The 21,362-nt window shown below is 54.1% G+C and overlaps 28 non-coding genes across 28 annotated transcripts; all 28 read left to right on the top strand.

The window, feature by feature from the left end:
* The first annotated feature begins 4 nt into the window (after positions 1–4).
* On the top strand, positions 5–76 carry trnaq-cug (transfer RNA glutamine (anticodon CUG)). Its single transcript has one exon. It is a non-coding gene; the product is annotated as a tRNA-Gln (tRNA).
* A 248-nt stretch (positions 77–324) lies between these two features.
* On the top strand, positions 325–396 carry trnaq-uug (transfer RNA glutamine (anticodon UUG)). The gene has a single exon. It is a non-coding gene; the product is annotated as a tRNA-Gln (tRNA).
* Positions 397–1,604: 1,208 nt separating this feature from the next.
* trnaq-cug (transfer RNA glutamine (anticodon CUG)) lies at positions 1,605–1,676 on the top strand. The gene has a single exon. It is a non-coding gene; the product is annotated as a tRNA-Gln (tRNA).
* A 248-nt stretch (positions 1,677–1,924) lies between these two features.
* Positions 1,925–1,996, top strand: trnaq-uug (transfer RNA glutamine (anticodon UUG)). Its single transcript has one exon. It is a non-coding gene; the product is annotated as a tRNA-Gln (tRNA).
* A 1,208-nt stretch (positions 1,997–3,204) lies between these two features.
* Positions 3,205–3,276, top strand: trnaq-cug (transfer RNA glutamine (anticodon CUG)). Its single transcript has one exon. It is a non-coding gene; the product is annotated as a tRNA-Gln (tRNA).
* A 248-nt stretch (positions 3,277–3,524) lies between these two features.
* On the top strand, positions 3,525–3,596 carry trnaq-uug (transfer RNA glutamine (anticodon UUG)). The gene has a single exon. It is a non-coding gene; the product is annotated as a tRNA-Gln (tRNA).
* Positions 3,597–4,804: 1,208 nt separating this feature from the next.
* Positions 4,805–4,876, top strand: trnaq-cug (transfer RNA glutamine (anticodon CUG)). Its single transcript has one exon. It is a non-coding gene; the product is annotated as a tRNA-Gln (tRNA).
* A 248-nt stretch (positions 4,877–5,124) lies between these two features.
* On the top strand, positions 5,125–5,196 carry trnaq-uug (transfer RNA glutamine (anticodon UUG)). The gene has a single exon. It is a non-coding gene; the product is annotated as a tRNA-Gln (tRNA).
* Positions 5,197–6,405: 1,209 nt separating this feature from the next.
* Positions 6,406–6,477, top strand: trnaq-cug (transfer RNA glutamine (anticodon CUG)). The gene has a single exon. It is a non-coding gene; the product is annotated as a tRNA-Gln (tRNA).
* A 248-nt stretch (positions 6,478–6,725) lies between these two features.
* trnaq-uug (transfer RNA glutamine (anticodon UUG)) lies at positions 6,726–6,797 on the top strand. Its single transcript has one exon. It is a non-coding gene; the product is annotated as a tRNA-Gln (tRNA).
* A 1,208-nt stretch (positions 6,798–8,005) lies between these two features.
* On the top strand, positions 8,006–8,077 carry trnaq-cug (transfer RNA glutamine (anticodon CUG)). The gene has a single exon. It is a non-coding gene; the product is annotated as a tRNA-Gln (tRNA).
* A 248-nt stretch (positions 8,078–8,325) lies between these two features.
* On the top strand, positions 8,326–8,397 carry trnaq-uug (transfer RNA glutamine (anticodon UUG)). Its single transcript has one exon. It is a non-coding gene; the product is annotated as a tRNA-Gln (tRNA).
* Positions 8,398–9,604: 1,207 nt separating this feature from the next.
* Positions 9,605–9,676, top strand: trnaq-cug (transfer RNA glutamine (anticodon CUG)). Its single transcript has one exon. It is a non-coding gene; the product is annotated as a tRNA-Gln (tRNA).
* A 248-nt stretch (positions 9,677–9,924) lies between these two features.
* On the top strand, positions 9,925–9,996 carry trnaq-uug (transfer RNA glutamine (anticodon UUG)). The gene has a single exon. It is a non-coding gene; the product is annotated as a tRNA-Gln (tRNA).
* A 1,208-nt stretch (positions 9,997–11,204) lies between these two features.
* trnaq-cug (transfer RNA glutamine (anticodon CUG)) lies at positions 11,205–11,276 on the top strand. The gene has a single exon. It is a non-coding gene; the product is annotated as a tRNA-Gln (tRNA).
* A 248-nt stretch (positions 11,277–11,524) lies between these two features.
* trnaq-uug (transfer RNA glutamine (anticodon UUG)) lies at positions 11,525–11,596 on the top strand. Its single transcript has one exon. It is a non-coding gene; the product is annotated as a tRNA-Gln (tRNA).
* A 1,207-nt stretch (positions 11,597–12,803) lies between these two features.
* Positions 12,804–12,875, top strand: trnaq-cug (transfer RNA glutamine (anticodon CUG)). Its single transcript has one exon. It is a non-coding gene; the product is annotated as a tRNA-Gln (tRNA).
* A 248-nt stretch (positions 12,876–13,123) lies between these two features.
* trnaq-uug (transfer RNA glutamine (anticodon UUG)) lies at positions 13,124–13,195 on the top strand. The gene has a single exon. It is a non-coding gene; the product is annotated as a tRNA-Gln (tRNA).
* Positions 13,196–14,403: 1,208 nt separating this feature from the next.
* On the top strand, positions 14,404–14,475 carry trnaq-cug (transfer RNA glutamine (anticodon CUG)). Its single transcript has one exon. It is a non-coding gene; the product is annotated as a tRNA-Gln (tRNA).
* A 248-nt stretch (positions 14,476–14,723) lies between these two features.
* Positions 14,724–14,795, top strand: trnaq-uug (transfer RNA glutamine (anticodon UUG)). The gene has a single exon. It is a non-coding gene; the product is annotated as a tRNA-Gln (tRNA).
* A 1,208-nt stretch (positions 14,796–16,003) lies between these two features.
* Positions 16,004–16,075, top strand: trnaq-cug (transfer RNA glutamine (anticodon CUG)). The gene has a single exon. It is a non-coding gene; the product is annotated as a tRNA-Gln (tRNA).
* Positions 16,076–16,323: 248 nt separating this feature from the next.
* trnaq-uug (transfer RNA glutamine (anticodon UUG)) lies at positions 16,324–16,395 on the top strand. The gene has a single exon. It is a non-coding gene; the product is annotated as a tRNA-Gln (tRNA).
* Positions 16,396–17,602: 1,207 nt separating this feature from the next.
* Positions 17,603–17,674, top strand: trnaq-cug (transfer RNA glutamine (anticodon CUG)). The gene has a single exon. It is a non-coding gene; the product is annotated as a tRNA-Gln (tRNA).
* Positions 17,675–17,921: 247 nt separating this feature from the next.
* Positions 17,922–17,993, top strand: trnaq-uug (transfer RNA glutamine (anticodon UUG)). Its single transcript has one exon. It is a non-coding gene; the product is annotated as a tRNA-Gln (tRNA).
* Positions 17,994–19,200: 1,207 nt separating this feature from the next.
* Positions 19,201–19,272, top strand: trnaq-cug (transfer RNA glutamine (anticodon CUG)). Its single transcript has one exon. It is a non-coding gene; the product is annotated as a tRNA-Gln (tRNA).
* A 248-nt stretch (positions 19,273–19,520) lies between these two features.
* Positions 19,521–19,592, top strand: trnaq-uug (transfer RNA glutamine (anticodon UUG)). Its single transcript has one exon. It is a non-coding gene; the product is annotated as a tRNA-Gln (tRNA).
* A 1,208-nt stretch (positions 19,593–20,800) lies between these two features.
* Positions 20,801–20,872, top strand: trnaq-cug (transfer RNA glutamine (anticodon CUG)). The gene has a single exon. It is a non-coding gene; the product is annotated as a tRNA-Gln (tRNA).
* Positions 20,873–21,120: 248 nt separating this feature from the next.
* On the top strand, positions 21,121–21,192 carry trnaq-uug (transfer RNA glutamine (anticodon UUG)). Its single transcript has one exon. It is a non-coding gene; the product is annotated as a tRNA-Gln (tRNA).
* Positions 21,193–21,362: the final 170 nt, after the last annotated feature.

Here is a 21,362-nt window from a genome sequence, read left to right as displayed (position 1 = left end):
TAGGGGTTCCATGGTGTAATGGTGAGCACTCTGGACTCTGAATCCAGCGATCCGAGTTCAAATCTCGGTGGAGCCTTTTCGCTGGCAGCGTGAGCGATCGTCTTTGACAAAACTGCCGGTTTCGCAAATTCTTGCACCCATGATGGATGTGGGCTGGTTTGCGACACTCCCCGGCGTCAAGCGCGCGAGCTACTTTTGCTCTACCCTGTACCACCCAAGTATTCCCTGCCACGGGCGCAGCAGCAAGAGACCAGATTCTGAGAGCGTTGCTGCAAGTGTGAATGCAGGACAGCTCAGGCCTGGCCTAAAGCAGGCCGCCCTGCTGGTTCCGTGGTGTAACGGTTAGCACTCTGGACTTTGAATCCAGCGATCCGAGTTCGAATCTCGGCGGAACCTCGACTCGTTTCGTCCCGTCCCTTGTTTAAATTGGGACGTGCGAGTGAAATCTGCCTACGGGCCAATTGTAAGAGCCGCCCTTTTCGCACCTTTGAGTCAGATCTCGTCACATTTCTGCCAGAACGGCGAGCGCAGAATGATCCCGATGCCGAGGTGGAGTCTTAAGCTCGTCACTGGTGCCTGCTTTTGCTCTCTCCTGAACCACGGATGTGTTTTCTTCGAAGGACACAGCATTGAGAGACAAGCTGCCGTCAAGCGGTGTTGTTTTTGGAGCTCCTCTCTGCGTTCCCCAGACAGCTGGTGAAAAGGTGACAGCAATTGGAACGAGGCGCATGCTGGAGAGGTGCTCTTTTCTTGAATTTGATTCAACGATTCACACTTTCCCAAACAATTCACAGTAACAGCTGGACATAGAGAAACAGCAATTTTACGAGGGAGAGGAGCAGCAAAGCCAGGCCCCAAGCCTTACCATTCAACCAGTTTTCAGGGAAATCAGGAACCTCAAATCCCAGTTTCAATCACTACAAAACGGTAACAACGACATTTGCACACACAAGACAGTCCAGCGACATAAAAAACAGTGCATACAATACAGACTCCCGGAGAGCCAGGGACACGTGCTCTTGAACACGATCCGTCTGAGATCTCACTTTGCTTAAAAGCATTGCTCAGCGCAGCGCCGTCACAGCCATGGCCGCCGATCAGGGAGACAAACAGCAGCGGCGCTGTTCGAATAGGCAGCTGTAGTGCAGATGCGCGACTTGTCCGACAGCTGTACTGAGCAGGAAGGTAAACTGTGAGGTGCGAAAGCGGAAGCCAAAGTGAAATGCCGGAAAGGCGATTGTCCAGCAGCTTGAAAGTTTGCCAGTGAGAGAGATTAGCGAGCAGTAGCCCGGCTCAGAGTTGCTCATGGCCAACAGCAGCCCCGCTCCCGCTGAGAAACTAGGTTTCGTGGACAGGTTGGCAGATCTGGCACGGCCCGAGCTGCTTCCGAAAACTTCGGCAAAGTGGATTTCGGAGGCGCGGGCCACCGGCCTTACAGGGCAGCAGGCCGTGACAGCGTGGTTGCACTTGAGCAAGACCGAGTGCACGAGCTGCTGGATCAGCAGATCCACAGTTGCCGTCGTGATCCTTGTCGTTGCTGTTTCCACGCTTGACGAAGGAGGCAAACATCCTTGAGCAGTGATTCGGCGGCGCTGCCATCTAGGGGTTCCATGGTGTAATGGTGAGCACTCTGGACTCTGAATCCAGCGATCCGAGTTCAAATCTCGGTGGAGCCTTTTCGCTGGCAGCGTGAGCGATCGTCTTTGACAAAACTGCCGGTTTCGCAAATTCTTGCACCCATGATGGATGTGGGCTGGTTTGCGACACTCCCCGGCGTCAAGCGCGCGAGCTACTTTTGCTCTACCCTGTACCACCCAAGTATTCCCTGCCACGGGCGCAGCAGCAAGAGACCAGATTCTGAGAGCGTTGCTGCAAGTGTGAATGCAGGACAGCTCAGGCCTGGCCTAAAGCAGGCCGCCCTGCTGGTTCCGTGGTGTAACGGTTAGCACTCTGGACTTTGAATCCAGCGATCCGAGTTCGAATCTCGGCGGAACCTCGACTCGTTTCGTCCCGTCCCTTGTTTAAATTGGGACGTGCGAGTGAAATCTGCCTACGGGCCAATTGTAAGAGCCGCCCTTTTCGCACCTTTGAGTCAGATCTCGTCACATTTCTGCCAGAACGGCGAGCGCAGAATGATCCCGATGCCGAGGTGGAGTCTTAAGCTCGTCACTGGTGCCTGCTTTTGCTCTCTCCTGAACCACGGATGTGTTTTCTTCGAAGGACACAGCATTGAGAGACAAGCTGCCGTCAAGCGGTGTTGTTTTTGGAGCTCCTCTCTGCGTTCCCCAGACAGCTGGTGAAAAGGTGACAGCAATTGGAACGAGGCGCATGCTGGAGAGGTGCTCTTTTCTTGAATTTGATTCAACGATTCACACTTTCCCAAACAATTCACAGTAACAGCTGGACATAGAGAAACAGCAATTTTACGAGGGAGAGGAGCAGCAAAGCCAGGCCCCAAGCCTTACCATTCAACCAGTTTTCAGGGAAATCAGGAACCTCAAATCCCAGTTTCAATCACTACAAAACGGTAACAACGACATTTGCACACACAAGACAGTCCAGCGACATAAAAAACAGTGCATACAATACAGACTCCCGGAGAGCCAGGGACACGTGCTCTTGAACACGATCCGTCTGAGATCTCACTTTGCTTAAAAGCATTGCTCAGCGCAGCGCCGTCACAGCCATGGCCGCCGATCAGGGAGACAAACAGCAGCGGCGCTGTTCGAATAGGCAGCTGTAGTGCAGATGCGCGACTTGTCCGACAGCTGTACTGAGCAGGAAGGTAAACTGTGAGGTGCGAAAGCGGAAGCCAAAGTGAAATGCCGGAAAGGCGATTGTCCAGCAGCTTGAAAGTTTGCCAGTGAGAGAGATTAGCGAGCAGTAGCCCGGCTCAGAGTTGCTCATGGCCAACAGCAGCCCCGCTCCCGCTGAGAAACTAGGTTTCGTGGACAGGTTGGCAGATCTGGCACGGCCCGAGCTGCTTCCGAAAACTTCGGCAAAGTGGATTTCGGAGGCGCGGGCCACCGGCCTTACAGGGCAGCAGGCCGTGACAGCGTGGTTGCACTTGAGCAAGACCGAGTGCACGAGCTGCTGGATCAGCAGATCCACAGTTGCCGTCGTGATCCTTGTCGTTGCTGTTTCCACGCTTGACGAAGGAGGCAAACATCCTTGAGCAGTGATTCGGCGGCGCTGCCATCTAGGGGTTCCATGGTGTAATGGTGAGCACTCTGGACTCTGAATCCAGCGATCCGAGTTCAAATCTCGGTGGAGCCTTTTCGCTGGCAGCGTGAGCGATCGTCTTTGACAAAACTGCCGGTTTCGCAAATTCTTGCACCCATGATGGATGTGGGCTGGTTTGCGACACTCCCCGGCGTCAAGCGCGCGAGCTACTTTTGCTCTACCCTGTACCACCCAAGTATTCCCTGCCACGGGCGCAGCAGCAAGAGACCAGATTCTGAGAGCGTTGCTGCAAGTGTGAATGCAGGACAGCTCAGGCCTGGCCTAAAGCAGGCCGCCCTGCTGGTTCCGTGGTGTAACGGTTAGCACTCTGGACTTTGAATCCAGCGATCCGAGTTCGAATCTCGGCGGAACCTCGACTCGTTTCGTCCCGTCCCTTGTTTAAATTGGGACGTGCGAGTGAAATCTGCCTACGGGCCAATTGTAAGAGCCGCCCTTTTCGCACCTTTGAGTCAGATCTCGTCACATTTCTGCCAGAACGGCGAGCGCAGAATGATCCCGATGCCGAGGTGGAGTCTTAAGCTCGTCACTGGTGCCTGCTTTTGCTCTCTCCTGAACCACGGATGTGTTTTCTTCGAAGGACACAGCATTGAGAGACAAGCTGCCGTCAAGCGGTGTTGTTTTTGGAGCTCCTCTCTGCGTTCCCCAGACAGCTGGTGAAAAGGTGACAGCAATTGGAACGAGGCGCATGCTGGAGAGGTGCTCTTTTCTTGAATTTGATTCAACGATTCACACTTTCCCAAACAATTCACAGTAACAGCTGGACATAGAGAAACAGCAATTTTACGAGGGAGAGGAGCAGCAAAGCCAGGCCCCAAGCCTTACCATTCAACCAGTTTTCAGGGAAATCAGGAACCTCAAATCCCAGTTTCAATCACTACAAAACGGTAACAACGACATTTGCACACACAAGACAGTCCAGCGACATAAAAAACAGTGCATACAATACAGACTCCCGGAGAGCCAGGGACACGTGCTCTTGAACACGATCCGTCTGAGATCTCACTTTGCTTAAAAGCATTGCTCAGCGCAGCGCCGTCACAGCCATGGCCGCCGATCAGGGAGACAAACAGCAGCGGCGCTGTTCGAATAGGCAGCTGTAGTGCAGATGCGCGACTTGTCCGACAGCTGTACTGAGCAGGAAGGTAAACTGTGAGGTGCGAAAGCGGAAGCCAAAGTGAAATGCCGGAAAGGCGATTGTCCAGCAGCTTGAAAGTTTGCCAGTGAGAGAGATTAGCGAGCAGTAGCCCGGCTCAGAGTTGCTCATGGCCAACAGCAGCCCCGCTCCCGCTGAGAAACTAGGTTTCGTGGACAGGTTGGCAGATCTGGCACGGCCCGAGCTGCTTCCGAAAACTTCGGCAAAGTGGATTTCGGAGGCGCGGGCCACCGGCCTTACAGGGCAGCAGGCCGTGACAGCGTGGTTGCACTTGAGCAAGACCGAGTGCACGAGCTGCTGGATCAGCAGATCCACAGTTGCCGTCGTGATCCTTGTCGTTGCTGTTTCCACGCTTGACGAAGGAGGCAAACATCCTTGAGCAGTGATTCGGCGGCGCTGCCATCTAGGGGTTACATGGTGTAATGGTGAGCACTCTGGACTCTGAATCCAGCCATCCGAGTTCAAATCTCGGTGCAGCCTTTTCGCTGGCAGCGTGAGCGATCGTCTTTGACAAAACTGCCGGTTTCGCAAATTCTTGCACCCATGATGGATGTGGGCTGGTTTGCGACACTCCCCGGCGTCAAGCGCGCGAGCTACTTTTGCTCTACCCTGTACCACCCAAGTATTCCCTGCCACGGGCGCAGCAGCAAGAGACCAGATTCTGAGAGCGTTGCTGCAAGTGTGAATGCAGGACAGCTCAGGCCTGGCCTAAAGCAGGCCGCCCTGCTGGTTCCGTGGTGTAACGGTTAGCACTCTGGACTTTGAATCCAGCGATCCGAGTTCGAATCTCGGCGGAACCTCGACTCGTTTCGTCCCGTCCCTTGTTTAAATTGGGACGTGCGAGTGAAATCTGCCTACGGGCCAATTGTAAGAGCCGCCCTTTTCGCACCTTTGAGTCAGATCTCGTCACATTTCTGCCAGAACGGCGAGCGCAGAATGATCCCGATGCCGAGGTGGAGTCTTAAGCTCGTCACTGGTGCCTGCTTTTGCTCTCTCCTGAACCACGGATGTGTTTTCTTCGAAGGACACAGCATTGAGAGACAAGCTGCCGTCAAGCGGTGTTGTTTTTGGAGCTCCTCTCTGCGTTCCCCAGACAGCTGGTGAAAAGGTGACAGCAATTGGAACGAGGCGCATGCTGGAGAGGTGCTCTTTTCTTGAATTTGATTCAACGATTCACACTTTCCCAAACAATTCACAGTAACAGCTGGACATAGAGAAACAGCAATTTTACGAGGGAGAGGAGCAGCAAAGCCAGGCCCCAAGCCTTACCATTCAACCAGTTTTCAGGGAAATCAGGAACCTCAAATCCCAGTTTCAATCACTACAAAACGGTAACAACGACATTTGCACACACAAGACAGTCCAGCGACATAAAAAAACAGTGCATACAATACAGACTCCCGGAGAGCCAGGGACACGTGCTCTTGAACACGATCCGTCTGAGATCTCACTTTGCTTAAAAGCATTGCTCAGCGCAGCGCCGTCACAGCCATGGCCGCCGATCAGGGAGACAAACAGCAGCGGCGCTGTTCGAATAGGCAGCTGTAGTGCAGATGCGCGACTTGTCCGACAGCTGTACTGAGCAGGAAGGTAAACTGTGAGGTGCGAAAGCGGAAGCCAAAGTGAAATGCCGGAAAGGCGATTGTCCAGCAGCTTGAAAGTTTGCCAGTGAGAGAGATTAGCGAGCAGTAGCCCGGCTCAGAGTTGCTCATGGCCAACAGCAGCCCCGCTCCCGCTGAGAAACTAGGTTTCGTGGACAGGTTGGCAGATCTGGCACGGCCCGAGCTGCTTCCGAAAACTTCGGCAAAGTGGATTTCGGAGGCGCGGGCCACCGGCCTTACAGGGCAGCAGGCCGTGACAGCGTGGTTGCACTTGAGCAAGACCGAGTGCACGAGCTGCTGGATCAGCAGATCCACAGTTGCCGTCGTGATCCTTGTCGTTGCTGTTTCCACGCTTGACGAAGGAGGCAAACATCCTTGAGCAGTGATTCGGCGGCGCTGCCATCTAGGGGTTCCATGGTGTAATGGTGAGCACTCTGGACTCTGAATCCAGCGATCCGAGTTCAAATCTCGGTGGAGCCTTTTCGCTGGCAGCGTGAGCGATCGTCTTTGACAAAACTGCCGGTTTCGCAAATTCTTGCACCCATGATGGATGTGGGCTGGTTTGCGACACTCCCCGGCGTCAAGCGCGCGAGCTACTTTTGCTCTACCCTGTACCACCCAAGTATTCCCTGCCACGGGCGCAGCAGCAAGAGACCAGATTCTGAGAGCGTTGCTGCAAGTGTGAATGCAGGACAGCTCAGGCCTGGCCTAAAGCAGGCCGCCCTGCTGGTTCCGTGGTGTAACGGTTAGCACTCTGGACTTTGAATCCAGCGACCCGAGTTCGAATCTCGGCGGAACCTCGACTCGTTTCGTCCCGTCCCTTGTTTAAATTGGGACGTGCGAGTGAAATCTGCCTACGGGCCAATTGTAAGAGCCGCCCTTTTCGCACCTTTGAGTCAGATCTCGTCACATTTCTGCCAGAACGGCGAGCGCAGAATGATCCCGATGCCGAGGTGGAGTCTTAAGCTCGTCACTGGTGCCTGCTTTTGCTCTCTCCTGAACCACGGATGTGTTTTCTTCGAAGGACACAGCATTGAGAGACAAGCTGCCGTCAAGCGGTGTTGTTTTTGGAGCTCCTCTCTGCGTTCCCCAGACAGCTGGTGAAAAGGTGACAGCAATTGGAACGAGGCGCATGCTGGAGAGGTGCTCTTTTCTTGAATTTGATTCAACGATTCACACTTTCCCAAACAATTCACAGTAACAGCTGGACATAGAGAAACAGCAATTTTACGAGGGAGAGGAGCAGCAAAGCCAGGCCCCAAGCCTTACCATTCAACCAGTTTTCAGGGAAATCAGGAACCTCAAATCCCAGTTTCAATCACTACAAAACGGTAACAACGACATTTGCACACACAAGACAGTCCAGCGACATAAAAAACAGTGCATACAATACAGACTCCCGGAGAGCCAGGGACACGTGCTCTTGAACACGATCCGTCTGAGATCTCACTTTGCTTAAAAGCATTGCTCAGCGCAGCGCCGTCACAGCCATGGCCGCCGATCAGGGAGACAAACAGCAGCGGCGCTGTTCGAATAGGCAGCTGTAGTGCAGATGCGCGACTTGTCCGACAGCTGTACTGAGCAGGAAGGTAAACTGTGAGGTGCGAAAGCGGAAGCCAAAGTGAAATGCCGGAAAGGCGATTGTCCAGCAGCTTGAAAGTTTGCCAGTGAGAGAGATTAGCGAGCAGTAGCCCGGCTCAGAGTTGCTCATGGCCAACAGCAGCCCCGCTCCCGCTGAGAAACTAGGTTTCGTGGACAGGTTGGCAGATCTGGCACGGCCCGAGCTGCTTCCGAAAACTTCGGCAAAGTGGATTTCGGAGGCGCGGGCCACCGGCCTTACAGGGCAGCAGGCCGTGACAGCGTGGTTGCACTTGAGCAAGACCGAGTGCACGAGCTGCTGGATCAGCAGATCCACAGTTGCCGTCGTGATCCTTGTCGTTGCTGTTTCCACGCTTGACGAAGGAGGCAAACATCCTTGAGCAGTGATTCGGCGGCGCTGCCATCTAGGGGTTCCATGGTGTAATGGTGAGCACTCTGGACTCTGAATCCAGCGATCCGAGTTCAAATCTCGGTGGAGCCTTTTCGCTGGCAGCGTGAGCGATCGTCTTTGACAAAACTGCCGGTTTCGCAAATTCTTGCACCCATGATGGATGTGGGCTGGTTTGCGACACTCCCCGGCGTCAAGCGCGCGAGCTACTTTTGCTCTACCCTGTACCACCCAAGTATTCCCTGCCACGGGCGCAGCAGCAAGAGACCAGATTCTGAGAGCGTTGCTGCAAGTGTGAATGCAGGACAGCTCAGGCCTGGCCTAAAGCAGGCCGCCCTGCTGGTTCCGTGGTGTAACGGTTAGCACTCTGGACTTTGAATCCAGCGATCCGAGTTCGAATCTCGGCGGAACCTCGACTCGTTTCGTCCCGTCCCTTGTTTAAATTGGGACGTGCGAGTGAAATCTGCCTACGGGCCAATTGTAAGAGCCGCCCTTTTCGCACCTTTGAGTCAGATCTCGTCACATTTCTGCCAGAACGGCGAGCGCAGAATGATCCCGATGCCGAGGTGGAGTCTTAAGCTCGTCACTGGTGCCTGCTTTTGCTCTCTCCTGAACCACGGATGTGTTTTCTTCGAAGGACACAGCATTGAGAGACAAGCTGCCGTCAAGCGGTGTTGTTTTTGGAGCTCCTCTCTGCGTTCCCCAGACAGCTGGTGAAAAGGTGACAGCAATTGGAACGAGGCGCATGCTGGAGAGGTGCTCTTTTCTTGAATTTGATTCAACGATTCACACTTTCCCAAACAATTCACAGTAACAGCTGGACATAGAGAAACAGCAATTTTACGAGGGAGAGGAGCAGCAAAGCCAGGCCCCAAGCCTTACCATTCAACCAGTTTTCAGGGAATCAGGAACCTCAAATCCCAGTTTCAATCACTACAAAACGGTAACAACGACATTTGCACACACAAGACAGTCCAGCGACATAAAAAACAGTGCATACAATACAGACTCCCGGAGAGCCAGGGACACGTGCTCTTGAACACGATCCGTCTGAGATCTCACTTTGCTTAAAAGCATTGCTCAGCGCAGCGCCGTCACAGCCATGGCCGCCGATCAGGGAGACAAACAGCAGCGGCGCTGTTCGAATAGGCAGCTGTAGTGCAGATGCGCGACTTGTCCGACAGCTGTACTGAGCAGGAAGGTAAACTGTGAGGTGCGAAAGCGGAAGCCAAAGTGAAATGCCGGAAAGGCGATTGTCCAGCAGCTTGAAAGTTTGCCAGTGAGAGAGATTAGCGAGCAGTAGCCCGGCTCAGAGTTGCTCATGGCCAACAGCAGCCCCGCTCCCGCTGAGAAACTAGGTTTCGTGGACAGGTTGGCAGATCTGGCACGGCCCGAGCTGCTTCCGAAAACTTCGGCAAAGTGGATTTCGGAGGCGCGGGCCACCGGCCTTACAGGGCAGCAGGCCGTGACAGCGTGGTTGCACTTGAGCAAGACCGAGTGCACGAGCTGCTGGATCAGCAGATCCACAGTTGCCGTCGTGATCCTTGTCGTTGCTGTTTCCACGCTTGACGAAGGAGGCAAACATCCTTGAGCAGTGATTCGGCGGCGCTGCCATCTAGGGGTTCCATGGTGTAATGGTGAGCACTCTGGACTCTGAATCCAGCGATCCGAGTTCAAATCTCGGTGGAGCCTTTTCGCTGGCAGCGTGAGCGATCGTCTTTGACAAAACTGCCGGTTTCGCAAATTCTTGCACCCATGATGGATGTGGGCTGGTTTGCGACACTCCCCGGCGTCAAGCGCGCGAGCTACTTTTGCTCTACCCTGTACCACCCAAGTATTCCCTGCCACGGGCGCAGCAGCAAGAGACCAGATTCTGAGAGCGTTGCTGCAAGTGTGAATGCAGGACAGCTCAGGCCTGGCCTAAAGCAGGCCGCCCTGCTGGTTCCGTGGTGTAACGGTTAGCACTCTGGACTTTGAATCCAGCGATCCGAGTTCGAATCTCGGCGGAACCTCGACTCGTTTCGTCCCGTCCCTTGTTTAAATTGGGACGTGCGAGTGAAATCTGCCTACGGGCCAATTGTAAGAGCCGCCCTTTTCGCACCTTTGAGTCAGATCTCGTCACATTTCTGCCAGAACGGCGAGCGCAGAATGATCCCGATGCCGAGGTGGAGTCTTAAGCTCGTCACTGGTGCCTGCTTTTGCTCTCTCCTGAACCACGGATGTGTTTTCTTCGAAGGACACAGCATTGAGAGACAAGCTGCCGTCAAGCGGTGTTGTTTTTGGAGCTCCTCTCTGCGTTCCCAGACAGCTGGTGAAAAGGTGACAGCAATTGGAACGAGGCGCATGCTGGAGAGGTGCTCTTTTCTTGAATTTGATTCAACGATTCACACTTTCCCAAACAATTCACAGTAACAGCTGGACATAGAGAAACAGCAATTTTACGAGGGAGAGGAGCAGCAAAGCCAGGCCCCAAGCCTTACCATTCAACCAGTTTTTCAGGGAAATCAGGAACCTCAAATCCCAGTTTCAATCACTACAAAACGGTAACAACGACATTTGCACACACAAGACAGTCCAGCGACATAAAAAACAGTGCATACAATACAGACTCCCGGAGAGCCAGGGACACGTGCTCTTGAACACGATCCGTCTGAGATCTCACTTTGCTTAAAAGCATTGCTCAGCGCAGCGCCGTCACAGCCATGGCCGCCGATCAGGGAGACAAACAGCAGCGGCGCTGTTCGAATAGGCAGCTGTAGTGCAGATGCGCGACTTGTCCGACAGCTGTACTGAGCAGGAAGGTAAACTGTGAGGTGCGAAAGCGGAAGCCAAAGTGAAATGCCGGAAAGGCGATTGTCCAGCAGCTTGAAAGTTTGCCAGTGAGAGAGATTAGCGAGCAGTAGCCCGGCTCAGAGTTGCTCATGGCCAACAGCAGCCCCGCTCCCGCTGAGAAACTAGGTTTCGTGGACAGGTTGGCAGATCTGGCACGGCCCGAGCTGCTTCCGAAAACTTCGGCAAAGTGGATTTCGGAGGCGCGGGCCACCGGCCTTACAGGGCAGCAGGCCGTGACAGCGTGGTTGCACTTGAGCAAGACCGAGTGCACGAGCTGCTGGATCAGCAGATCCACAGTTGCCGTCGTGATCCTTGTCGTTGCTGTTTCCACGCTTGACGAAGGAGGCAAACATCCTTGAGCAGTGATTCGGCGGCGCTGCCATCTAGGGGTTCCATGGTGTAATGGTGAGCACTCTGGACTCTGAATCCAGCGATCCGAGTTCAAATCTCGGTGGAGCCTTTTCGCTGGCAGCGTGAGCGATCGTCTTTGACAAAACTGCCGGTTTCGCAAATTCTTGCACCCATGATGGATGTGGGCTGGTTTGCGACACTCCCCGGCGTCAAGCGCGCGAGCTACTTTTGCTCTACCCTGTACCACCCAAGTATTCCCTGCCACGGGCGCAGCAGCAAGAGACCAGATTCTGAGAGCGTTGCTGCAAGTGTGAATGCAGGACAGCTCAGGCCTGGCCTAAAGCAGGCCGCCCTGCTGGTTCCGTGGTGTAACGGTTAGCACTCTGGACTTTGAATCCAGCGACCCGAGTTCGAATCTCGGCGGAACCTCGACTCGTTTCGTCCCGTCCCTTGTTTAAATTGGGACGTGCGAGTGAAATCTGCCTACGGGCCAATTGTAAGAGCCGCCCTTTTCGCACCTTTGAGTCAGATCTCGTCACATTTCTGCCAGAACGGCGAGCGCAGAATGATCCCGATGCCGAGGTGGAGTCTTAAGCTCGTCACTGGTGCCTGCTTTTGCTCTCTCCTGAACCACGGATGTGTTTTCTTCGAAGGACACAGCATTGAGAGACAAGCTGCCGTCAAGCGGTGTTGTTTTTGGAGCTCCTCTCTGCGTTCCCCAGACAGCTGGTGAAAAGGTGACAGCAATTGGAACGAGGCGCATGCTGGAGAGGTGCTCTTTTCTTGAATTTGATTCAACGATTCACACTTTCCCAAACAATTCACAGTAACAGCTGGACATAGAGAAACAGCAATTTTACGAGGGAGAGGAGCAGCAAAGCCAGGCCCCAAGCCTTACCATTCAACCAGTTTTCAGGGAATCAGGAACCTCAAATCCCAGTTTCAATCACTACAAAACGGTAACAACGACATTTGCACACACAAGACAGTCCAGCGACATAAAAAACAGTGCATACAATACAGACTCCCGGAGAGCCAGGGACACGTGCTCTTGAACACGATCCGTCTGAGATCTCACTTTGCTTAAAAGCATTGCTCAGCGCAGCGCCGTCACAGCCATGGCCGCCGATCAGGGAGACAAACAGCAGCGGCGCTGTTCGAATAGGCAGCTGTAGTGCAGATGCGCGACTTGTCCGACAGCTGTACTGAGCAGGAAGGTAAACTGTGAGGTGCGAAAGCGGAAGCCAAAGTGAAATGCCGGAAAGGCGATTGTCCAGCAGCTTGAAAGTTTGCCAGTGAGAGAGATTAGCGAGCAGTAGCCCGGCTCAGAGTTGCTCATGGCCAACAGCAGCCCCGCTCCCGCTGAGAAACTAGGTTTCGTGGACAGGTTGGCAGATCTGGCACGGCCCGAGCTGCTTCCGAAAACTTCGGCAAAGTGGATTTCGGAGGCGCGGGCCACCGGCCTTACAGGGCAGCAGGCCGTGACAGCGTGGTTGCACTTGAGCAAGACCGAGTGCACGAGCTGCTGGATCAGCAGATCCACAGTTGCCGTCGTGATCCTTGTCGTTGCTGTTTCCACGCTTGACGAAGGAGGCAAACATCCTTGAGCAGTGATTCGGCGGCGCTGCCATCTAGGGGTTCCATGGTGTAATGGTGAGCACTCTGGACTCTGAATCCAGCGATCCGAGTTCAAATCTCGGTGGAGCCTTTTCGCTGGCAGCGTGAGCGATCGTCTTTGACAAAACTGCCGGTTTCGCAAATTCTTGCACCCATGATGGATGTGGGCTGGTTTGCGACACTCCCCGGCGTCAAGCGCGCGAGCTACTTTTGCTCTACCCTGTACCACCCAAGTATTCCCTGCCACGGGCGCAGCAGCAAGAGACCAGATTCTGAGAGCGTTGCTGCAAGTGTGAATGCAGGACAGCTCAGGCCTGGCCTAAAGCAGGCCGCCCTGCTGGTTCCGTGGTGTAACGGTTAGCACTCTGGACTTTGAATCCAGCGACCCGAGTTCGAATCTCGGCGGAACCTCGACTCGTTTCGTCCCGTCCCTTGTTTAAATTGGGACGTGCGAGTGAAATCTGCCTACGGGCCAATTGTAAGAGCCGCCCTTTTCGCACCTTTGAGTCAGATCTCGTCACATTTCTGCCAGAACGGCGAGCGCAGAATGATCCCGATGCCGAGGTGGAGTCTTAAGCTCGTCACTGGTGCCTGCTTTTGCTCTCTCCTGAACCACGGATGTGTTTTCTTCGAAGGACACAGCATTGAGAGACAAGCTGCCGTCAAGCGGTGTTGTTTTTGGAGCTCCTCTCTGCGTTCCCCAGACAGCTGGTGAAAAGGTGACAGCAATTGGAACGAGGCGCATGCTGGAGAGGTGCTCTTTTCTTGAATTTGATTCAACGATTCACACTTTCCCAAACAATTCACAGTAACAGCTGGACATAGAGAAACAGCAATTTTACGAGGGAGAGGAGCAGCAAAGCCAGGCCCCAAGCCTTACCATTCAACCAGTTTTCAGGGAAATCAGGAACCTCAAATCCCAGTTTCAATCACTACAAAACGGTAACAACGACATTTGCACACACAAGACAGTCCAGCGACATAAAAAACAGTGCATACAATACAGACTCCCGGAGAGCCAGGGACACGTGCTCTTGAACACGATCCGTCTGAGATCTCACTTTGCTTAAAAGCATTGCTCAGCGCAGCGCCGTCACAGCCATGGCCGCCGATCAGGGAGACAAACAGCAGCGGCGCTGTTCGAATAGGCAGCTGTAGTGCAGATGCGCGACTTGTCCGACAGCTGTACTGAGCAGGAAGGTAAACTGTGAGGTGCGAAAGCGGAAGCCAAAGTGAAATGCCGGAAAGGCGATTGTCCAGCAGCTTGAAAGTTTGCCAGTGAGAGAGATTAGCGAGCAGTAGCCCGGCTCAGAGTTGCTCATGGCCAACAGCAGCCCCGCTCCCGCTGAGAAACTAGGTTTCGTGGACAGGTTGGCAGATCTGGCACGGCCCGAGCTGCTTCCGAAAACTTCGGCAAAGTGGATTTCGGAGGCGCGGGCCACCGGCCTTACAGGGCAGCAGGCCGTGACAGCGTGGTTGCACTTGAGCAAGACCGAGTGCACGAGCTGCTGGATCAGCAGATCCACAGTTGCCGTCGTGATCCTTGTCGTTGCTGTTTCCACGCTTGACGAAGGAGGCAAACATCCTTGAGCAGTGATTCGGCGGCGCTGCCATCTAGGGGTTCCATGGTGTAATGGTGAGCACTCTGGACTCTGAATCCAGCGATCCGAGTTCAAATCTCGGTGGAGCCTTTTCGCTGGCAGCGTGAGCGATCGTCTTTGACAAAACTGCCGGTTTCGCAAATTCTTGCACCCATGATGGATGTGGGCTGGTTTGCGACACTCCCCGGCGTCAAGCGCGCGAGCTACTTTTGCTCTACCCTGTACCACCCAAGTATTCCCTGCCACGGGCGCAGCAGCAAGAGACCAGATTCTGAGAGCGTTGCTGCAAGTGTGAATGCAGGACAGCTCAGGCCTGGCCTAAAGCAGGCCGCCCTGCTGGTTCCGTGGTGTAACGGTTAGCACTCTGGACTTTGAATCCAGCGATCCGAGTTCGAATCTCGGCGGAACCTCGACTCGTTTCGTCCCGTCCCTTGTTTAAATTGGGACGTGCGAGTGAAATCTGCCTACGGGCCAATTGTAAGAGCCGCCCTTTTCGCACCTTTGAGTCAGATCTCGTCACATTTCTGCCAGAACGGCGAGCGCAGAATGATCCCGATGCCGAGGTGGAGTCTTAAGCTCGTCACTGGTGCCTGCTTTTGCTCTCTCCTGAACCACGGATGTGTTTTCTTCGAAGGACACAGCATTGAGAGACAAGCTGCCGTCAAGCGGTGTTGTTTTTGGAGCTCCTCTCTGCGTTCCCCAGACAGCTGGTGAAAAGGTGACAGCAATTGGAACGAGGCGCATGCTGGAGAGGTGCTCTTTTCTTGAATTTGATTCAACGATTCACACTTTCCCAAACAATTCACAGTAACAGCTGGACATAGAGAAACAGCAATTTTACGAGGGAGAGGAGCAGCAAAGCCAGGCCCCAAGCCTTACCATTCAACCAGTTTTCAGGGAAATCAGGAACCTCAAATCCCAGTTTCAATCACTACAAAACGGTAACAACGACATTTGCACACACAAGACAGTCCAGCGACATAAAAAACAGTGCATACAATACAGACTCCCGGAGAGCCAGGGACACGTGCTCTTGAACACGATCCGTCTGAGATCTCACTTTGCTTAAAAGCATTGCTCAGCGCAGCGCCGTCACAGCCATGGCCGCCGATCAGGGAGACAAACAGCAGCGGCGCTGTTCGAATAGGCAGCTGTAGTGCAGATGCGCGACTTGTCCGACAGCTGTACTGAGCAGGAAGGTAAACTGTGAGGTGCGAAAGCGGAAGCCAAAGTGAAATGCCGGAAAGGCGATTGTCCAGCAGCTTGAAAGTTTGCCAGTGAGAGAGATTAGCGAGCAGTAGCCCGGCTCAGAGTTGCTCATGGCCAACAGCAGCCCCGCTCCCGCTGAGAAACTAGGTTTCGTGGACAGGTTGGCAGATCTGGCACGGCCCGAGCTGCTTCCGAAAACTTCGGCAAAGTGGATTTCGGAGGCGCGGGCCACCGGCCTTACAGGGCAGCAGGCCGTGACAGCGTGGTTGCACTTGAGCAAGACCGAGTGCACGAGCTGCTGGATCAGCAGATCCACAGTTGCCGTCGTGATCCTTGTCGTTGCTGTTTCCACGCTTGACGAAGGAGGCAAACATCCTTGAGCAGTGATTCGGCGGCGCTGCCATCTAGGGGTTCCATGGTGTAATGGTGAGCACTCTGGACTCTGAATCCAGCGATCCGAGTTCAAATCTCGGTGGAGCCTTTTCGCTGGCAGCGTGAGCGATCGTCTTTGACAAAACTGCCGGTTTCGCAAATTCTTGCACCCATGATGGATGTGGGCTGGTTTGCGACACTCCCCGGCGTCAAGCGCGCGAGCTACTTTTGCTCTACCCTGTACCACCCAAGTATTCCCTGCCACGGGCGCAGCAGCAAGAGACCAGATTCTGAGAGCGTTGCTGCAAGTGTGAATGCAGGACAGCTCAGGCCTGGCCTAAAGCAGGCCGCCCTGCTGGTTCCGTGGTGTAACGGTTAGCACTCTGGACTTTGAATCCAGCGACCCGAGTTCGAATCTCGGCGGAACCTCGACTCGTTTCGTCCCGTCCCTTGTTTAAATTGGGACGTGCGAGTGAAATCTGCCTACGGGCCAATTGTAAGAGCCGCCCTTTTCGCACCTTTGAGTCAGATCTCGTCACATTTCTGCCAGAACGGCGAGCGCAGAATGATCCCGATGCCGAGGTGGAGTCTTAAGCTCGTCACTGGTGCCTGCTTTTGCTCTCTCCTGAACCACGGATGTGTTTTCTTCGAAGGACACAGCATTGAGAGACAAGCTGCCGTCAAGCGGTGTTGTTTTTGGAGCTCCTCTCTGCGTTCCCAGACAGCTGGTGAAAAGGTGACAGCAATTGGAACGAGGCGCATGCTGGAGAGGTGCTCTTTTCTTGAATTTGATTCAACGATTCACACTTTCCCAAACAATTCACAGTAACAGCTGGACATAGAGAAACAGCAATTTTACGAGGGAGAGGAGCAGCAAAGCCAGGCCCCAAGCCTTACCATTCAACCAGTTTTCAGGGAAATCAGGAACCTCAAATCCCAGTTTCAATCACTACAAAACGGTAACAACGACATTTGCACACACAAGACAGTCCAGCGACATAAAAAACAGTGCATACAATACAGACTCCCGGAGAGCCAGGGACACGTGCTCTTGAACACGATCCGTCTGAGATCTCACTTTGCTTAAAAGCATTGCTCAGCGCAGCGCCGTCACAGCCATGGCCGCCGATCAGGGAGACAAACAGCAGCGGCGCTGTTCGAATAGGCAGCTGTAGTGCAGATGCGCGACTTGTCCGACAGCTGTACTGAGCAGGAAGGTAAACTGTGAGGTGCGAAAGCGGAAGCCAAAGTGAAATGCCGGAAAGGCGATTGTCCAGCAGCTTGAAAGTTTGCCAGTGAGAGAGATTAGCGAGCAGTAGCCCGGCTCAGAGTTGCTCATGGCCAACAGCAGCCCCGCTCCCGCTGAGAAACTAGGTTTCGTGGACAGGTTGGCAGATCTGGCACGGCCCGAGCTGCTTCCGAAAACTTCGGCAAAGTGGATTTCGGAGGCGCGGGCCACCGGCCTTACAGGGCAGCAGGCCGTGACAGCGTGGTTGCACTTGAGCAAGACCGAGTGCACGAGCTGCTGGATCAGCAGATCCACAGTTGCCGTCGTGATCCTTGTCGTTGCTGTTTCCACGCTTGACGAAGGAGGCAAACATCCTTGAGCAGTGATTCGGCGGCGCTGCCATCTAGGGGTTCCATGGTGTAATGGTGAGCACTCTGGACTCTGAATCCAGCGATCCGAGTTCAAATCTCGGTGGAGCCTTTCGCTGGCAGCGTGAGCGATCGTCTTTGACAAAACTGCCGGTTTCGCAAATTCTTGCACCCATGATGGATGTGGGCTGGTTTGCGACACTCCCCGGCGTCAAGCGCGCGAGCTACTTTTGCTCTACCCTGTACCACCCAAGTATTCCCTGCCACGGGCGCAGCAGCAAGAGACCAGATTCTGAGAGCGTTGCTGCAAGTGTGAATGCAGGACAGCTCAGGCCTGGCCTAAAGCAGGCCGCCCTGCTGGTTCCGTGGTGTAACGGTTAGCACTCTGGACTTTGAATCCAGCGACCCGAGTTCGAATCTCGGCGGAACCTCGACTCGTTTCGTCCCGTCCCTTGTTTAAATTGGGACGTGCGAGTGAAATCTGCCTACGGGCCAATTGTAAGAGCCGCCCTTTTCGCACCTTTGAGTCAGATCTCGTCACATTTCTGCCAGAACGGCGAGCGCAGAATGATCCCGATGCCGAGGTGGAGTCTTAAGCTCGTCACTGGTGCCTGCTTTTGCTCTCTCCTGAACCACGGATGTGTTTTCTTCGAAGGACACAGCATTGAGAGACAAGCTGCCGTCAAGCGGTGTTGTTTTTGGAGCTCCTCTCTGCGTTCCCCAGACAGCTGGTGAAAAGGTGACAGCAATTGGAACGAGGCGCATGCTGGAGAGGTGCTCTTTTCTTGAATTTGATTCAACGATTCACACTTTCCCAAACAATTCACAGTAACAGCTGGACATAGAGAAACAGCAATTTTACGAGGGAGAGGAGCAGCAAAGCCAGGCCCCAAGCCTTACCATTCAACCAGTTTTCAGGGAAATCAGGAACCTCAAATCCCAGTTTCAATCACTACAAAACGGTAACAACGACATTTGCACACACAAGACAGTCCAGCGACATAAAAAACAGTGCATACAATACAGACTCCCGGAGAGCCAGGGACACGTGCTCTTGAACACGATCCGTCTGAGATCTCACTTTGCTTAAAAGCATTGCTCAGCGCAGCGCCGTCACAGCCATGGCCGCCGATCAGGGAGACAAACAGCAGCGGCGCTGTTCGAATAGGCAGCTGTAGTGCAGATGCGCGACTTGTCCGACAGCTGTACTGAGCAGGAAGGTAAACTGTGAGGTGCGAAAGCGGAAGCCAAAGTGAAATGCCGGAAAGGCGATTGTCCAGCAGCTTGAAAGTTTGCCAGTGAGAGAGATTAGCGAGCAGTAGCCCGGCTCAGAGTTGCTCATGGCCAACAGCAGCCCCGCTCCCGCTGAGAAACTAGGTTTCGTGGACAGGTTGGCAGATCTGGCACGGCCCGAGCTGCTTCCGAAAACTTCGGCAAAGTGGATTTCGGAGGCGCGGGCCACCGGCCTTACAGGGCAGCAGGCCGTGACAGCGTGGTTGCACTTGAGCAAGACCGAGTGCACGAGCTGCTGGATCAGCAGATCCACAGTTGCCGTCGTGATCCTTGTCGTTGCTGTTTCCACGCTGACGAAGGAGGCAAACATCCTTGAGCAGTGATTCGGCGGCGCTGCCATCTAGGGGTTCCATGGTGTAATGGTGAGCACTCTGGACTCTGAATCCAGCGATCCGAGTTCAAATCTCGGTGGAGCCTTTTCGCTGGCAGCGTGAGCGATCGTCTTTGACAAAACTGCCGGTTTCGCAAATTCTTGCACCCATGATGGATGTGGGCTGGTTTGCGACACTCCCCGGCGTCAAGCGCGCGAGCTACTTTTGCTCTACCCTGTACCACCCAAGTATTCCCTGCCACGGGCGCAGCAGCAAGAGACCAGATTCTGAGAGCGTTGCTGCAAGTGTGAATGCAGGACAGCTCAGGCCTGGCCTAAAGCAGGCCGCCCTGCTGGTTCCGTGGTGTAACGGTTAGCACTCTGGACTTTGAATCCAGCGACCCGAGTTCGAATCTCGGCGGAACCTCGACTCGTTTCGTCCCGTCCCTTGTTTAAATTGGGACGTGCGAGTGAAATCTGCCTACGGGCCAATTGTAAGAGCCGCCCTTTTCGCACCTTTGAGTCAGATCTCGTCACATTTCTGCCAGAACGGCGAGCGCAGAATGATCCCGATGCCGAGGTGGAGTCTTAAGCTCGTCACTGGTGCCTGCTTTTGCTCTCTCCTGAACCACGGATGTGTTTTCTTCGAAGGACACAGCATTGAGAGACAAGCTGCCGTCAAGCGGTGTTGTTTTTGGAGCTCCTCTCTGCGTTCCCCAGACAGCTGGTGAAAAGGTGACAGCAATTGGAACGAGGCGCATGCTGGAGAGGTGCTCTTTTCTTGAATTTGATTCAACGATTCACACTTTCCCAAACAATTCACAGTAACAGCTGGACATAGAGAAACAGCAATTTTACGAGGGAGAGGAGCAGCAAAGCCAGGCCCCAAGCCTTACCATTCAACCAGTTTTCAGGGAAATCAGGAACCTCAAATCCCAGTTTCAATCACTACAAAACGGTAACAACGACATTTGCACACACAAGACAGTCCAGCGACATAAAAAACAGTGCATACAATACAGACTCCCGGAGAGCCAGGGACACGTGCTCTTGAACACGATCCGTCTGAGATCTCACTTTGCTTAAAAGCATTGCTCAGCGCAGCGCCGTCACAGCCATGGCCGCCGATCAGGGAGACAAACAGCAGCGGCGCTGTTCGAATAGGCAGCTGTAGTGCAGATGCGCGACTTGTCCGACAGCTGTACTGAGCAGGAAGGTAAACTGTGAGGTGCGAAAGCGGAAGCCAAAGTGAAATGCCGGAAAGGCGATTGTCCAGCAGCTTGAAAGTTTGCCAGTGAGAGAGATTAGCGAGCAGTAGCCCGGCTCAGAGTTGCTCATGGCCAACAGCAGCCCCGCTCCCGCTGAGAAACTAGGTTTCGTGGACAGGTTGGCAGATCTGGCACGGCCCGAGCTGCTTCCGAAAACTTCGGCAAAGTGGATTTCGGAGGCGCGGGCCACCGGCCTTACAGGGCAGCAGGCCGTGACAGCGTGGTTGCACTTGAGCAAGACCGAGTGCACGAGCTGCTGGATCAGCAGATCCACAGTTGCCGTCGTGATCCTTGTCGTTGCTGTTTCCACGCTTGACGAAGGAGGCAAACATCCTTGAGCAGTGATTCGGCGGCGCTGCCATCTAGGGGTTCCATGGTGTAATGGTGAGCACTCTGGACTCTGAATCCAGCGATCCGAGTTCAAATCTCGGTGGAGCCTTTTCGCTGGCAGCGTGAGCGATCGTCTTTGACAAAACTGCCGGTTTCGCAAATTCTTGCACCCATGATGGATGTGGGCTGGTTTGCGACACTCCCCGGCGTCAAGCGCGCGAGCTACTTTTGCTCTACCCTGTACCACCCAAGTATTCCCTGCCACGGGCGCAGCAGCAAGAGACCAGATTCTGAGAGCGTTGCTGCAAGTGTGAATGCAGGACAGCTCAGGCCTGGCCTAAAGCAGGCCGCCCTGCTGGTTCCGTGGTGTAACGGTTAGCACTCTGGACTTTGAATCCAGCGACCCGAGTTCGAATCTCGGCGGAACCTCGACTCGTTTCGTCCCGTCCCTTGTTTAAATTGGGACGTGCGAGTGAAATCTGCCTACGGGCCAATTGTAAGAGCCGCCCTTTTCGCACCTTTGAGTCAGATCTCGTCACATTTCTGCCAGAACGGCGAGCGCAGAATGATCCCGATGCCGAGGTGGAGTCTTAAGCTCG

This window comes from Hemiscyllium ocellatum, chromosome 44 (genome assembly GCF_020745735.1).
Source record: "Hemiscyllium ocellatum isolate sHemOce1 chromosome 44, sHemOce1.pat.X.cur, whole genome shotgun sequence".
NCBI classification, from domain to species: Eukaryota; Metazoa; Chordata; class Chondrichthyes; order Orectolobiformes; family Hemiscylliidae; genus Hemiscyllium; species Hemiscyllium ocellatum.
This window is presented reverse-complemented; position numbering and strand designations above follow the sequence as displayed.